The 17,905-nt window shown below is 40.0% G+C and overlaps 1 protein-coding gene across 1 annotated transcript in view; it reads right to left on the reverse strand.

Annotated features, from left to right (window-relative positions):
- The window catches only part of kcnma1a (potassium large conductance calcium-activated channel, subfamily M, alpha member 1a), a 293,601-nt gene that overhangs the window by 38,800 nt on the left and 236,896 nt on the right, over positions 1–17,905 (reverse strand). The window lies entirely within an intron of this gene.

Here is a 17,905-nt window from a genome sequence, read left to right on the forward strand (position 1 = left end):
GTGCACACTCCACATGTTAGTGCACACACTACATGATAGTTCACACTCCACAGGCAAGCGCATACTCCACATGCTAGTACACACTCCAATAGTGCACACTCTACATGCTAGTGCATACTCCAGTAGTGCACAGTCCACATGCTAGTGCACACTCCACATGCTAGTGCACACTCTACATGCTAGTGCACACTCCACATGCTAGTGCACACTCCACAGGCAAGTGCATACCCCACATGCAAGTGCACATTACACATGCTAGTGCACACTCCACATGCTAGTGCACACTCCACATGCTAGTCTACATTATACATGCTAGTGCACATTACAAATGCTAGTGCATAGTCCATATGCTAGTGCACATTACACATGCTAGTGAACACTCCACAGGCTAGTGCACACTCCACAGGTTAGAGCACACTCCACAGGTTAGTGCACACTCCACAGGCTAGAGCACACTCCACAGGCTAGTGTACACTTCACAGGCTAGAGCACACTCCACAGGCTAACGCACACTACAATAGTGCACACTCCACATGCTAGTGTGCATTACAGTAGTGCACACTCCACATGCTAGTGCACACTCTACATGCTAGTGCACACCCTACATGCTAGTGCACACTCTACATGCTAGTGCACACTCCACAGGCAAGTGCACACTCCACAGACAAGTGCACATTACATATGCAAGTGCACACTCCACATGCTAGTGCGCATTACACATGCTGGTTCCCATTACAAATGCTAGTGCATAGTCCATATGCTAGTGCACACTACATAGTGTAACACAAGGTAGTGTGGTGTTAAACCCTGTGCGTCTTTGCTCTCCTATGTCCACTTCCCTGGTCACACTGACATGGCGGTGCTCAGGAGCTGGTCACTAGTGCAGCTCCTTCAGAGTGACAGGGTTGATTTGTCTGCATTTTGATATGCTTCGAGCTGAGTGGGGCTGACAGGCAGAGGAGGCAGGAAGTGGGAGCCACAACAAGTTCCCCCCACACCACCCAAATGTCATGGTTCCCCTGGCTGCTGAAAAGAGCAGACATTTAAAAGTTTGTGACATGTGTCAGTGGCACTGCCATTGAGCCAGTGTGCCTGACGGAGCTGGAATTGACAGGCCCCAGTCACCGGAGCTGCTGGAGCTGGCTCCGGGACACACCAAGTTTGGTGCGTGTCACTTCCTATCTCCGTCAGGGGCGCATCTGAGGCTGCCAAGGCAACACAGAGTGCATTATGGGATGGCAGACGGTGGTCTGACATATGTCTGCCGTAGATGAGTGTGTGAGTGGATGAATGGTGGACAGTGGATTCATTAAGGTTTACCTGTAGGCAGTGGGATGTGACCTGTGGAGATACAAGATACAGAGGCAGACTTCATCAGAGCAGATCAGTGACATTCAGCTGCAGCCTGCAGGCCTCTGCGCAGACAGCTACAGAGAGATGTCGCCACAAAGCCACATGTCCCTGTGTCTCTGTGTCAGAGCACATGTGGAACGTGTGTTTACAACAATCACTTTTAGCAACAGTTTGTGAAAAGAGAGGCCTCAGTTTTGACCTCTACTAACACTAACCAGCATCAACTGAACATGAATCTATAACATTGCTTCAAATATTGTATGTTATAGATTTGGTATAATGTTACTACCCAAAATGAACAATAATATAGATATTAGCATATGTGATTTCTTAGTTTCTTATACAGCATAGGCTACAATCACTCAGTTTCCTAGCAGCAGACTTGACTTCACCTCCCCAAAAGGCACGTTGTGTGTGCCTGCTGTCAGCAGAACTAAGGACCAATCATTGTGTCAGCTTCCATCACTCATGACGGACTGGCACCAGCTAATGCAAATGTACACGAGGGCTAGCAATGCTGCGTGTGAGTGACAGGTGGCCAGTGATAGCAGAGCTGCACAGGGCCGAGATTCTACTGGCTCTAGAAAAAAAGAAAATACTGCCCCTCCTCTTCTCCTGCATCTGTGAGAGAGAAAGAGGGAGAGAAAGAGGGAGAAAGAGAGGGAGAGAAAGAGAGAGAGGGAGGTCTATTTCCTGCCTGTACATCCTGGATGAGTAACATTTGTCATTGGGCCCTGTGACGGAGTAATTAGCTTGTCACTGGGCATCAGGCTGAGCTGGCTCTTTCCTCTAAGAAAGATGGACAGAGTGACAGAGGAGCTGACAGCCAGTCGATAATGTGGCAATTAATGTCATAAATAATTCCACTGCCAATTACATCCGAATGGACTTTCACCCAGAGCAGCACTCCCTCCTCACGCGGCCGGAGGAGGGACCAGCGTCTGCGCCCTGTTATTACCGAGCTTTTAAAGGAACGCACGCCCCAAATTTAAGCACATTCTGATGGCCATGCCCCACCCCTGATGCAGACAGGAGCGGCAGAAAGCACCAATGCATGGAACACTGCTGCTAATGGTGTTATTATGGCAAAAACCACTGACTGAACTATTTGAACGTCAAAGCACTTTGTTGTCCATTATATTCAGTATAAACTGCCATCACTGTTTTAATGTAGTACTCTCCGTATATGCTGGTAACTCATAATATAAATACATGTAAAAGTAAGCTAATGAAATACAAATGTAAGGTCTAAATGTCAAAAGTGTTAATGTTTGTTTTCTGTTAGTTTTTGATCTAATTTGTATTCAAGTATTGTTCTCAACTGCAGCTATACAGGTTACAATCCAATTACATTTTTCCCCCTGTTTTATGTTAGTTCTGTTCCTAACTCATCTGTGCCTCCCTGTTTTTTTTTTCGATTGAATGATATTAAAACATGAATTATATTAAAACAATGCATTGGATATAACTTTTCTGATTTATTATGGAATTTAAAAGGTGCACTAACTTTTGGAGTAGAGTACACCACCTTGTCTTAGGGAGATAATATTGCTTTTTTTTTTTGTAGACAGTACGGCGTCATCTTGTACATTGTTGCATTGTAGTATGGAAATATTACACTAAGGATGCCACGGTATCAAGTTTTAGAATTAGAACCACAATTCAACAATTATTTACACTAACCAAAAGTGAAATCCTTCATTTTCTTTCATTTTGTCATTATCTAACATGTTACAGTATGTGACCAGTTTATGAAATCAAAGCATAACAGACACATTCTGACATCGAGATTGAACAAAAATGACATAAATTTGCTTCTAAAATGATCACGATTATTATATTTTAGTTTAGATTATGCTGTGAACCGAACAATCACGATTATCGATTAACCTAATAATCGTGACATCCCTCTGCCATACAGTGAATGACTCCGACAAAAGAAATAACATCCCCATAGAAGCAAGCAGCAGACAAGTTTCAGTAAAGTTACATATTGTACCCTTAAATAATGTATTCTTATGTATTTATTGAAAACAAGACTGTTGAAACGCTGAATTTGGTTAACTGACAAGTAATGTAAACCAATAGCGAGTCCTGGTACATTATAATACAGCTTTATCACTGGGGAGAATAATCATGTGTATTAAATTAACAATAAGAAAAAAAAAGATTCTGTTTCACATTAAAGCTGCATTACAGAATTTTTTGCATCTTGTAAAATCTGAATTTTGTGACAAAAGTCAAACTACTGCATGCTGCAAACTTGTATGAAAGAGGATCACTATATGAGGCCTGGAGATGAGAGCTGACTGCAGCGTTGGTCCACCCTGTTCTAAAGCCGTGTTAGTGATCAGAAATGTCATGCATGTGAATACCAGCGATGTGCCAAAGCCTAGAGTTAGTTGGACCTACTTTCTTTTCTTTTCATTGTTTGAAAATCAGGTGCCCCAGCTTTAAAAAGCCTAAAAATAAAGATGAACAGAGTAAGTTCCAAATGCTAACTAATCCATGTGGCGTGGCCTTTCTGCTGCTCTTGGCGCGGGTCACGGAGCAGGACCAGGGGCTTTTCAAATGCCATGGCAGCCTGTCCATAAAGAAGATCACGGCTGATTTGAAAATGCAGACAATTATGTGAGAGAGATCAATAGGAGCTGATAGTGTAAAGGTTGTCCAAGCTTAAGCAACAGTGAGAATATTGATCCTTGCGCAAGCCGTGTGTGGGAAAAATGATATGTGTTCTGAGCCCGATACAGGTTAATCAATGAGCAGGTGAGAAGGCATGATGAGAGGCAGGAGGGAGAGCGCAGCGTTAGCCATACCAAATATATCTTTAGATTACTCGTCTGTATGTATCTTTTGTGCTAACGTTAAATGACATTGATGTTCTGGTTAATGTATTGCAATGGAAAATAAAACGTTATCTTCAGAATCATTTTGGTTTGTAGACCTTTCATGTAACCCCTTTTGTCCCATTTTGCTTGTTAATCTCCTGTGGTGTGTCATTTGTATTACACATAGATACAGACATGTCGTTCAGATCTCTCTCCAATGTACCACACTTTGTATTGTTTTACTTCTACATGTTAATCCTGAGGTCAAACCTGCTTTGACTGTCATGAGGGGCTGTCTGGTCTCACCTCACCATGTGACCCACCTGTCCACTTTGTAATGTCTGATGTTTGGTCATTGTGGTACAAATCCTCAGAGCTCAGAGACTCTGGTGAAGATACTGGAGGCTGGTAAAGTGTGTTTAGGCCCTGTCCTGTCCAAGTCTGTTGTAATAAGCTGCTTCTTAAGTTCAAGACTGAAGAAGCGGCTTGGATGAGCAGCGAAACATCTTCACACACCAACATTAAAACATGAAAAGCAGAACTAGTTCATTTTTAAAAGTTTGCAATGGCCCAAAGTTATTCCACACTTACTTTTTGGTTCATGGTTCATTCTGTCTCAGGTTTAAGCTGAGGAAAGTTACAGTAGCTGTAACATGTGAAGCAGGTAAACAAACTGTCTCACAAAAACAATTGTTATTTCAGATTCTATTCCTCACTTGCCTGATGCATTCTGAGCATTCTAATGATTCACTACTATGAGTTTGTAAATCCTTTTCACAACTCTCAGAGACAGCGTTTTGCTGTGACAGTAAAGCTAAGAACAACTAGCATGCTAATGTGCACTTCGCTTATACAATATTAGATACAGACACTACACAGTGGGCTTGCTCAAAACAGGGCCTTTGAACCCAATTAGCTTTACTCACAATCACTCAAAGTTACATCAACATATTTGCATTTAAAGGCACTATCACTTTCTTGCCACCTGCTTGTTTCTATGGAGATGTCATTGCTTTGGAATGTTCCACTGTACAGCATTAGACTTATCTAAGCTATATCTGTGGAAAGGCAACACCGCTCACAGTATGTGGTTTTCAAGATACTGTTGAGCAATAAAAACGCTGTAATGAACTAAATGATTGATTAATACAATACTGTGGAACATTCAAGGTCAGGCCAATAACATCTCCATGGAGACTACAGGTATGTGATGATGTCATACTCCCAGAAGGGGACAAGAACCAGATTTCCAATATTGATTACACTGTACTTTGCCATGAAATATCCAAAAAGTAAATGCACAAATGTTGGACTTGATCATTTCTATTAGTGAAAAGACCCAAGAACTCACTGTATGACAACCAAAATCAGATTTTTAACGTACATTTTAGCAGCTCCCACTTGTATTTAATATCATTGACGTATAGAAAGTGGTGATGTCATCTGAAACCAAGCAAATGTATTCCCTCTGCAGCTTTACCCAATACGACTCTAACTTCACTGACTCTAACTAAAATAGAAAGAAAGATTTGTAAAACTCTTATTATAACATCTCCTGTAGCTTGCTGTCTGCTGCCCTCATCCGTCTCCACCAGCGTCGATGTCTGCCCCATCAGCCTGACACTAAACTCCATATGAATCTACGAGCAGAGCAGTTGTATTGTCTGTAACGCCGGAGCAACAGCCTCATAGCACTGCGGATATGCCCCGTTCTAATATATGGGCCTCTCCGTCTCTCAAGGTCGCGCCGCGCCGGCCTACATAATGCATGACTTCCCGTTACTCTTAGCGACCGCAATCATGGCCGCCGAGCCTTGAGATGAAAATTTGACTAAGTAAATCAGCCACCTCACTGGCATTTCTATTACCCGTGCTCGCGCTGACAGGGAAGATGTATACCACTAAATAAAAACACGCGCTTACAAATCATATTTACTGCAGCGGGGTTATTGTTATTCTTTCATATCGCCGCTGTAGTCGGCTCGGAGTGTTCGAGAGAGAGTGCGCGCTTGTGTCTTTGTACTTTATGAGGATGACTGTCACTCCTCCACTCGTCACTGTCCCCTGGTTAGAATGTGTGTGTAATTATTGTGTCACGTTATTGCGATGGAATAGCTAGCTTTGAATGCGGCAGTTAAATGACCCTGTTAGCATAATTAATTTGAGCATCCGGAGGGGGGTGCAAAGTCATGAATATTAATTATGGTCGGCGTTAAATTTTGTCAGACAACAACGCAACATGTTTGCGTTCGGAGCTGATGTGTTTGATGAAATGAGGGCGAGCGGTCTGAATGCGAACGGGCCAAGATTTGAAAGGGTTTTGTTTATAGCAGAGACAATAGTGTTTACAGTACACAAACACACGAGTGAGACACGACAACAGCTACTGTGAATTTACATGAATCCAATAATATCCACACCATCAAAGTCAACTATTTTGGATGGAAATAGAGAACATATTGTGTGATTTATCCACGGAAACATGTTCAAATGTATGTCTGAGCACTAATGACCATTTATCGGCAAGTTAAAGGTTGTACATTACACAAAATTGACTCATGTGAGCGTTAAGCCATGTTATAATGTGATTACCTCCTCTAAAACAGACCTGGAGTTGTGTTTTGTTTCATTCACACATGTTTGAGTAATTCTTTATTATTAGTCTGTTTATACCTCCAAAGCTCAAAATGCTTTGTTCCACCTTGTGATGTCATGAAGTAGTAGGTTTCAAGTTAATAGCTCCTTTTACATTGGCAATTCCAGGGCTGAAATCATCCACATGATTCTAGTGAGATGGTGTATGGAGTTTAAAAACACAGTGGAGCACTTCCTGCATTACCACATGACATGAGTATTTTCAGTCTGAGAAAAGAGCTCAGCCTAAAGATGCAGGATTTGTGTGTTAAACATGTGTGAGTGAATCAAAACACAACTCCAGGTCTGTTTGTGATGAGGAAACAACATTAGAACAGAGATCAGAAAATAGAGTAATATGGCCCTTTAAGGACTGTCTGTACAAATTAAACCAACCAGCTTCAGTAAGAAGCTGTTTGGCGAGTGGTCCAAACGTAAAAAAAAACCCAAATATCACAATTTTCTTGAACCCAGATCACAATTTCGATTTTATCTTGATTCATATAAACTTGGCATCTCATCTACTTCTTCTGAAAGCTCACACTTTGTTGCAGTTAGTTGAATCTACCTGTCACTCAGAGCACTGCTGAGGTCTATGTTTGAACCAAGGGAAAATGGACAAATCACAATATAACTTTAGAGAGGGATGAGATCATGGTTTGATTTTTATCACCATATCACCCAGTCCTTCAAACCAGCCGATTCATCCCCACAATAGAGCTTTTTATGTCTACATTAACAATAACAACCTTTGTTAAAGACCGAGCAATGTAACGAAAGCTAAAATTGTAGCTGTTAGCTTCAAAGTTGATGAAAGACACAGATTTTTTCACTTAAATGATCAGAACAAGTCCAGTGAGGCCTATATTGATTTTTCAAAGCAAAGAACGCTTCCTGTATTAGCATCACACGAGGAGCAAATCTGGGGAGGGACACAGCCTAAATATGCAGGGATTAAACAAAATCTGTATTTATTTTTTATTTTTTGTAGAAATAACATACAACACACCATAGCCTAGCCCTATCTTAAAGTCCGTTTTTTCCTTATGGGACTTTAATGTGTATTATTATTATTATTATTATTATTATTATTATTATTATTATTATTATTATTATTATTATTATTATTATTATTATTATTATTATTATCATCATCATCATCATTATTATCATTATTATTATTATTATCATTATTATTATTATTATTATTATTATCATCATCATCATTATTATCATTATTATTATTATTATCATTATTATTATTATTATTATTATCATCATCATCATCATTATTATCATTATTATTATTATTATCATTATTATTATTATTGATGCTTCCACAGGAACTATTAACAAAAGGAGGCTGTGGGGATGAAGAAACATAAAGCGTGCAGATGACTAAACAGAAAATAAGCAAATAATTATCATACTACCTCAACCTAACTGTTAATTTACAAGGGACTAAGTCTCTTTAACAAAAGTGTTTAAAATAAAGCTGTAAATACTGAAATACTGAAAACAAAACACACAATGACGCTGAAACAAAAAGAAACTTAAACCATTTCCTCCACATTGTTCAGCCCACGACCTCACCCAAAGGCTTTAAAAATGGCCATTGGACACGCCCCCTCTAAGTCTGGACCATGTAAGTAGTGAACGTGGATATGTTTGGCTGAATTATATAACTGAAAAGAATAGATTTAATCAAATAAAATATCTTTAAAGTAATTTGTATATGTGTGGTATTTAACTTAAAGGTGAGCTATAACTATAATTACACAAAACAAACCCGGGATAGTTGTGTCCACTTTAGTTGGTTATTAAAAAATTATGGGCCATGTAATGTGAAATGAAAGTGAGTTTAATGGAACAAAGGTCAAATCACAGAGGCCATATTCTTTAGTCCTACTCTGTCAACACTGGGATTTCTTTAATTGAGTAATTGTGTGTTAATATTGCAAGTCCATAGTATGTATGTAATGTATGTAAATGTACACCCTTTGTGCACATAAATAATAACTACATAAAGGCCTAATTCTTTACATTGTTGCCCATGGGGAACATATAAAAATGTGATAATGAAACAGTGGCCAAAACAATGTCCCTATATGGAATGTAAAACTGAACGCCAGGCTAATTTAAAACATACCATTATAATATTAAAGCGACAGTTTATGCCACATCAGTTAAACAGTGGGCACATGTATTTGGCAGAGAACATGGAGTAATTATACAAAATGTTAATATCCCTCCCCAGGCTAACAGCACAAGGCAGTGACTTTACACGCTCCACTTGGACGATCAGACGTTTGCTCGCACAATCCTGGAACTATTGGCATTTCCTGGCCTCCTCTGATTCGTCCTCGGGGTTTACAATCTGAACTGTGAAGGATCTGACCAGGAAAAAGCAGGGTATTCCCTAAGGAGAGATGGAGGTTTTCTCACATGGGCAGTTCAGTCAGCTCCACTCAGGCACAAAAGAGGACTTGTTCTGTACACACTCTGTCGACATGTTTCTTCCACACAGCAAAAAGGTCCCAGGTTTGATTTTCAAGCCAGGCGAGGTTTATTTGTAGATTAGTGTACTCCCAAAAGGTTGTTTGGAATGATTTTGAGCTGTATCAGAACAAGTATAAAACCACATACACGAGTATATGCCCATGGACCACTATAGAACCTACCAGGACGACTAAAACATTACATAAATACAAGGCTACATGGGAAAATAAAAGAAAGTTCTGTTATTTAATGCCAAAAATGACATTCTTCTATCTATATAAAGACTGTTTTTATTGTCATTGTGGTATCCAAATCTCTAAGTTTATTACTTGAAAAAATCAATGAAAGTGGGTTTCCGCAAGGTACTGTGCTTTCCCCCATGAACTTTTACAACAGGTTAGCAATGTATAGACTATGAACTTATATGGGTTGTGGCTTCCTGTTTAAAAATACAATTTTGAACACTGGACTCAGAATATAGGAGTCTTACACATACTGTCATATACTGATGATGTCATTCGTAGGTGACAAGAGCAAAGTCATTCACTAAAACCCCTGATGACAAAGTACGTACGAGGGCACATAACATCTTATTTTTCTTAGATCATCCAAACTCGCTCATAGTTGAAAAATGGCCTATTGTCTCTGAGGCCACTTTTGATGAATTGCCTTTGAACTGTAAAGAACATTCTTCCATTACGCACGATATATACCCATGACCCGAGGGTGCTCCGGGCCTTAGGGTGCTCCGGTGCTGCATGTTAGCCCAGCTGGTATTTCCTCTCTCATCTCCTCATCTCGGGGGTCTTCTGCGGGGCACCCATCTTTAAGCGCCTCGCCTTGGCCTTGGCCCGTCACGGTGACATACAGGCTGTGACTAATGGTGAGGAAAAGGAGGGTGGGCGGGGGGACTGGTCTCTAAGATGGCCGAACTAGCTCCTGGGGCAACACGTAAATGAAATCCTTGAATCATGAATACTGGGACGGTTACAACTGCTATTTACGGCGGGCCTACTGTTTTATACGAGTTAATATTGGTGGTCAGTGGTCTCGCTCATGTTTAAAGAATGCACTTGTGTCTCTATGGAGAGTGTCTGAGGGGAGGTTATTGACTTTCATTCGTCTCCCTGAAAAGTGCTGCTCCATTAGAAGACAGCGCAAGAGTATATAAGACATTCTATAGTAAGTCTTTTTTATTTTTTTTAAAGCAGTTATGTATTTTCAGATGTATACAGATCCTGAGGAAAAAAAGTAAATATCCAAAGAAGATGTTGTTAATTTATCCAGTTTTTATATCTAAGGGTGATTTGTACGTTCAGTAGACCATCCAAGTGTGGAGTGAATGAATAACGGCACTGTAAAATGTCTCTGAGTGTGCGAAAAAACACTATACGTATAAATCAAATGGTTTTTTTTGTTTTTTTTTACTCTATTGTTTATCAAGCAAACAAGTTAAATTATGGAACAGCTGCTGCAATGAGCTATAAAAAAATACTTCTCTTTTGCAATTAAAAATCTATTTTACAAGAATAGTAATGGCAAGAGATTTGAAATAATAACAGTAAGTATAGATTTGTGATAATTGGAGTAATAGTAGATTTTTTCCACATGTGATGAGGTAAGAGTCGGCACAATAAGCTTTAGTTTCTGCCTACACCGGGTCATGGACTTAGTTTAGTGTTTGATTTGACTGTAAGGTTCTACATAGTGAATCTGTTTTATCTTATGGGCATCACACCGAATCTAATGGATGTCGACTGCAATGAGTTATACATCGACCAAACAATAAATAAATGAAAATGAAATGAATATCTGCTGGAATAACATTTTGATGGTCCAGTTGCCAGCTTGTCTCTCGAGTAACCTTCCAGTCTTTTTACATTTTCATTAAAACATGACTTAGTCCGTAAAAGTCCAAACTGTTTTCTTGTTGTAAATTTCAAGATTAAATTTAAGATGACATATTTTTCTAAATGTATCATTTTCTAATTTTCCGGCTAATTGCTTTTTTCAAGTTCGCTGATTTGGTTTTCCAGCAGATAATGTAACCGTAGGAAAGTTGTTTTTAGTAAAAGCTGTAATTTTGTGTATCTGAAAATGTTTATTGGTCCAAAAGTATCAACAAAATGCGGTAAATGCTCAAAGTGTTGCCATGGAAATTTGACCTCCAAGAAATGCTGCATTATGGAAATTATCTATGAATTTTAGCACAGATATGATGAAGGGTTTTATCCCAGATGCCCTTCCTGATAATCTTCATTCATGGTCTCGTTGACTTATCACCAGAATATTTCCATCAACCGTTTGCTACTGTCACAACACTAGAAAAAAACACCAACACAACAGTTCGACATACGTGTGCAAAGTGAAATTTTGCCAGGAAATCGCAAACTAATAAACAAAAAATAATTTTGCTTTTGCAATCAGCCTCCAACGGTTCAGAACTGGCAACACTTGAGTCCATTTATTATTTACTATTTACAAAACCCACTATAACTTCAGGACTCAAAGTTAACAACAACTTCTTATCATCTTTCTCACCACAATTCTCCATTTCCAATATGCATATGTGGATTCAGCGCCAATAGCAACAGATATCGATCCCTGCGCGCTGATAGTTAGAATGTCCGTGAGCAAGGAGTTTGATTGGTTGTTGTGAACGTGTGGGTAAATTCTAACCATGAACCTTGGCGTTTGGGTATTAGCATTTCCTCCTCTCTCATCGGCCTAACCTTGTGTGTCTCTCCAAACATATTGATCAGGCTGTGAGAGAGGAGGCAGGATACAAAACAAGTTCAGAGGCTACATCTGAATGGAATACGCTTCGCTAATAGTAGCTCATTATTTTTGTTTGACGGTGCAATGTCGGCACGAGAGGAGAGCAAAGAGTGGAGACTACTGGTTAGCTTTAAAATACTGTTCGCAAAATTATTTTCAACTATTTCAACTTTTTATGGTTTGTAGAGGTTCACAAAGTTGGAGTTGTAAGATTGTTAATTTGAAGATATAAAATGCATTTAAAGGTTCACTGCATAATTTGGTGAAGGGTAATTCCAGCTGCTTGTCTCCAAGGAAATTCTTTTGCTTTGTTAACAGAACGTTCCATAGTATGGCATTAAAATTATCTCTATGAAGACAGTTAAGTGCTGTCACCAGGCCAAGTTGCAAACTAGATCATTGGAGAGGCGACCCCACTTACAGTAAGAATGCTTTTTTGAGGAGATTTTGAGCAAGATAGAAAAGTTTAATTCAATATGATGGAATATTCCAGGCAAAGCAATAACATCTCCATGGAGATAAGCAGGTGGCAGATCCCTTTCCAGAAAAGTCATGCAGTGCACCTTTATCATCATGACCATTTGATTGAAAAAAATATTAAACCATATCTTTTACGTATCTTTTTTGTGAGTTGTATATATCACAAGCCTATTATGACATTTTACACAGAGTTCAGTTATTTTAGCATTGAACCTCATCACACATTCTGAAGCACAGCAGCTCAGTTGGTGTTTGTCCACTGACCCACAGGTTGGCGGTGCAATATGAATGCTGTCATTGGGCAAGACACTTAACCCACCTTGCCTCTCATGTCCACTTACACTGGTGTGTGAATGTGTGTGTGAATGGGTAAGTGGTTCAGCCTTGAAGGTGGAAAATTGCAATATAAAAATGTGACACTTTTACCATTTATCATTCAAAAGGCCTGAGCTGCAACAAATAAATAACAGAATGAAGCAATAATTAGCCATCGAAGTTGGTTATTCAACCCTGCTCAGCTCAAATCATATTGTATTCCAACAAAAATACATCTAATCGCTCCATTTTTACAAAGAAAATATATACACAATAAGTAGAGCCCCAAAATATACTGTTCCAGCTATCATATACTGAATGATAAATCGATATAGTAATTAATTTGACAGGCCTAATTAGCATAAACCATTGCATTTTAGGGGCTTCCTTAATGTCCTCCAATCAAAATTATAGTTGCCATATATTTCCCGTTTAAGTAATGCTGTATTCTCTCATGCTGGAATTCAACACTCCAATAGCTCATGTATGAGAATATCCAGTCCAAAGTTGTGCATTAATTATATTCAAAAGAGCACAACTGACCTTTGACCTGCTGATCTCACATAAAAAAACATGACACCAGAATGGACTTTTTATGAATTGTCAATTGTGTTTTTAGATGTTGTAAAATGTGGTTTAAGAGATGACTAAGAAACAAAAATCCTAAGATAACACCCTCAAAGCACTGGAGCACGAGCATGAATGAGAAAATACACCGTCTTGTTTTGGTAAATGGCCGCGCATAGTAAAATTCACAGTCCCACTTTGTCCATTTTGACGTTTGACTTTCATTTCTTAACCAATCCGTCAGTGAACTTTTCGAGAGACCAGATAACAAACACAAACAACAAACGACAAAACATCCCTCCGCCCTCTGCTCCTCTGCTGTCCTGCTTTAATTCTGTTAATCGGCCTCAGGTAAAGATTAGCTGCTGCTGCCAATTTAACTCAACCTCAAATGATGCCGCTACAAGGTCACTTTTTCTTCGTCTGTCTCTTTTCCTCCTCCTCCTCCTCCTCTTCCTCGCTCTCTCTCACTCCCTCTCTCTCCATCTATCTGTCCGTCTCCTCCATTCCTCTCTCCGAGCGCGGGATTGAGTTGTCATGTACTTCTAATAGGCAGCACGGGGAATCATTAGTCCGGCTCTGCTCCCTGACTGATGGCTATTTCGCTCCAATCATCTGCGCCTCTGGACCGTGTGTGCGTGCCGTACTACACAATGAGATACCCCCCACACCCCTCTCTTCACCCACCCCCCACTCCCCCCCTCGCCCCAGTGCACAATGCGGGTGTATTGACAGCGTGTCACAGCTGAGGGGAGATGTCTTAATCAACTCGGACACAGCGGGCATTGATTTGACAAGCCGCGGTAATGACCTCCTTGTTTTGGTAAAGGATCGCTGTTTACCCGGAGCCGGCGAGCATGCCTCATTGTCATGGAAACTATTATCATGGGGAAGAGGCGCCGGTTCAATTCCCCCCCCCCCCCAGGTGCTCGGCTTGTCGGATATCTATATAAACGCACTTTGCAGATATTGATATGTTTGGGTTTGTACGGTGGCCGGCGAGGGTCAAAGGCAAATGCGGTGGTGGGGGTCGCCGTTTTGATCATCAGAGGGTTACAGGAGGGGTGGATCGAGTGAGCGTTCCCATGGCGACGTACTCGTTTACCTGCCCGACAGCACTTGCAAGGGCAGAATTATTTTAAATCTTTGAGCGCATTGATTGGCTAAATGACCCATAATGGCTTTTTACGCTGACAGTTGGGATTCGCAGGGTGTAATTGAGGAGGATTACATTTTCAATTGGCATAATGATTGTGAAAGTGCTCCGAATACTGTCTGATTGTCCATTGTGAAAGCCCTCCTTACGTTTGGTGTACAAGTCGACACCAGTCAAATGGGCTGATTTCACATGGGTCACAGTTTAAAGGTAAAATTGAATTAAATCCAAACTGTATTTACACGTGGAGGTCATGTTTAATAATGACCTGCCCTGTTCCTAGTTTTGGAGACACCATTAGGACTACAGAAAAAAATGAAATCTCAATAAAATAGGCCTATGCATTTCTGTTATTGTGGTAATAAATAGTGTATACATTCAACAATCTAAAGTCGTGCCACATGGTTTTGGTAAGTTTACAGGGTCAGGTATCACATTGTGACAAAATGTGTGGCTTTTATTTTGAACGTGTCTGAAACTTAAACAGTTATGACTCTAGACATTAGATATAAATGTTTAATTTGATTAAAAGGGGTTTTGTTCATTCTTTGAATATGCTTTACAAAGAGCCTTGGCAACACAAGCTGAAAAATAAACAAGCGTACTATTTTACTTTGCTATCTACTAAAATGTTTCAAGGCAGGGGTGGGGGCAGTAGTGACAAAAAAGATAACTCAGTATTCTTTAAGAGTATGATGATGACTACATTCAGATGATGTGGCAATTCATCGGAAGAGCGCTGAACTAATATGCCTGTAACTGTTATGACTGAGGTTCAAGTATTGCAAATTTCTGGTGATTCGTGCATCTTTAATCACTCTTTAAACGCTTATTTTCAAGACGCCATATTGCTGATCAATCCTCGTTTTTACCACAAACGGTACACACCCACACTCTGTACTTACTTCGTTCTCCGATTATATTTTCTTAATGAGTGATACGGCAGGATTTTATAGCGTGCGTCCTCATTTTCGTTAAAAAAAAATAAAAATTTAAACCTGCTAGCATGATCTTTAATGCAGTTACAGTGTCATTACCTGGTCTGCTCATTTCATCCAAATACCTCCCTGGCACATTTTTCTCCATTCAGCTTGGTTTAAGATCTGCAATGCAAAAAAAAAAAAATATTAAAGACGTAATATATCACCACCTTGCACATAAATAACCTAACCCTAGCTTACACAACACAACTAAAGCTAACCACATTTGCCTTTCTGCCCCTATCACAACTCACCTGAGCTTTTGTTCTCCTGTCTCCTTCTGATAAAGACACAGAGCAGTCAATAGCCAGGATCTGGGCTTCGACTGCTCTGTCAGCCGCTGTCAGCCCCCTCAGCCCTGTGTGAATGAGCTGCACAGAGGACGGTAAATATTATTGGCATTCTGACACCCTCTCGCTGCGACCAACTGTGTAAAATTGTTAATAAGGGACATGATGGAGGAAGCGAGCAGGCTGTCGGGGAGATGGAAGTAACCTCGGCTCCCTGGCAATTATCCAGGAGCAGGGCCGATGATTTAAGGACTGCTGGAGAGCTTTGTTTTGGCACAGTGGCTCTATAAAAGACACGCGGGTCACAGCTGGACAAGGCCAGAAATGTACACTTGAATGTGCTGTGTGGAAGAATGACTACATAACTGTACAAGTGGAGCAGGTATTTGGATGGAAGAGGGGTGTTGACTCTATATGACGGGGTCTCAAGAGCTAAAGGTTAATGGAATGTCAAAAATGATCTTGTTCAAGTATGGATTCATAAGTTTATACTGCAGTGAAAGTGGGTGGAGCTGATGAAGAGGCCTGTCACAATAACACATTTTGAAGTGTGATATATTGCTGAAGTAAATATAGGTGATAAATGATAGTATTGACACAAACCGGAAAACAGAATAGGCTCTGTGCACAACAGCAGCTGGCAGCCTCACTGCTAGCATCACTACTTCCTGTCCAGTTGTATCTCTCTGAGGTTTTTCACGAGTCACGCTAAAATGATACATATTTAAAGATCAAGCAGTGGACAGTGATCTGCTCACATATTAAAAACTACTCAAATAAAATGAAAACTTCACCAGAGGACACTTGTTTAGACAGAGGGATATTTGTGTCTGAATGCTAACACTAATACTAATTTAGAGGCATAATAGCCTAAATATTTAAAAAAAACACACCACAAATGACGTATTGTACATATAAAATAATTAGGTAATCTTTATTTTAATAGATTCGAATTTGTAAAGGTTGTTTATTTTATGTTTAATAAAAAAAGACTGTTAGCTTTGAGACACAATGAGCAAGCTTGCGTGTTTTAACAACATTTTACAACGACGTATGGTCTGGAACTGTAGCGTACCTCCATGATTTCCAGTGGCTGTGACTGACAGGTGGAGTAGCCAATCAGAGAAACATATGGGCCATCTGTGTCAAAACACAAATGATCACAGTAAAGTAAAAAAAAAACTAAGAAAACAACACAGAAGATTGAGAAAAATAATCAACAAGAGAAGCACATTCATTTTGAATATAGCATTAAGTAAACCTCCATATTCTTGTATTCTTTGCTCACTGGTTCTGCAGAAATCCACAATGTTTTTTAGTCCCTTTGTGATATGTTTTTCCTCTTTTTATTCTTGTAAGCAGCCATATTTGTTTTAATATGGATAGTCATGCATGTCCCTGATTGGCTAATCCATCTGTCAATCACACCCATCTGAAAACGTGGCTCACATCCAGCCACTAGAGGTCAGTAAAAGAGCAAATCATTTTAGACAGTTCTTTTTCATTGCTCCATAGATAAAGCTTTTATCCTTGAGCTATAACTTCTCTAGTTTAGGCAGCATTTTAGTAAGAGCCAATGCCTTGATGAAGGTCAGTGCATCTACCATCATGTTTATAAGACTCTATTTTATCCAAATGCTCTATATTGTTAAGTAAACCTCCTTATTATTAATTTGTCCTATTCTTCCACACGCCTCCCAGTGACACAGCGATAAGGCCGACATTGGTGTCTCCCTCGCATGCAGCAGGTAAGTCATTACTTTTAAAGCCGCCGTATCTCCAAGTGGCAGCAGGACACGTTGATAGCCGAATAAAGTACACTCCCGTAAACATTTATGCTAGCATTTCTCACTGTATGATTACACTTTTATGGTTATATTCCAACACAGCTCTTTTTTTCCATTTGGGAAGGGTGGGGGTGGGGTGGGGGGTACAGACCAGACCCACGGGTGGCATTTCTCCCCTTCGCTTTAAGCTCAGAGAGAGGAGAGTCTTGTGCTGTTTTGTTCGGTAAACACACAG

Source organism: Periophthalmus magnuspinnatus, chromosome 15 (assembly GCF_009829125.3).
Source record: "Periophthalmus magnuspinnatus isolate fPerMag1 chromosome 15, fPerMag1.2.pri, whole genome shotgun sequence".
NCBI lineage: Eukaryota > Metazoa > Chordata > Actinopteri > Gobiiformes > Gobiidae > Periophthalmus > Periophthalmus magnuspinnatus.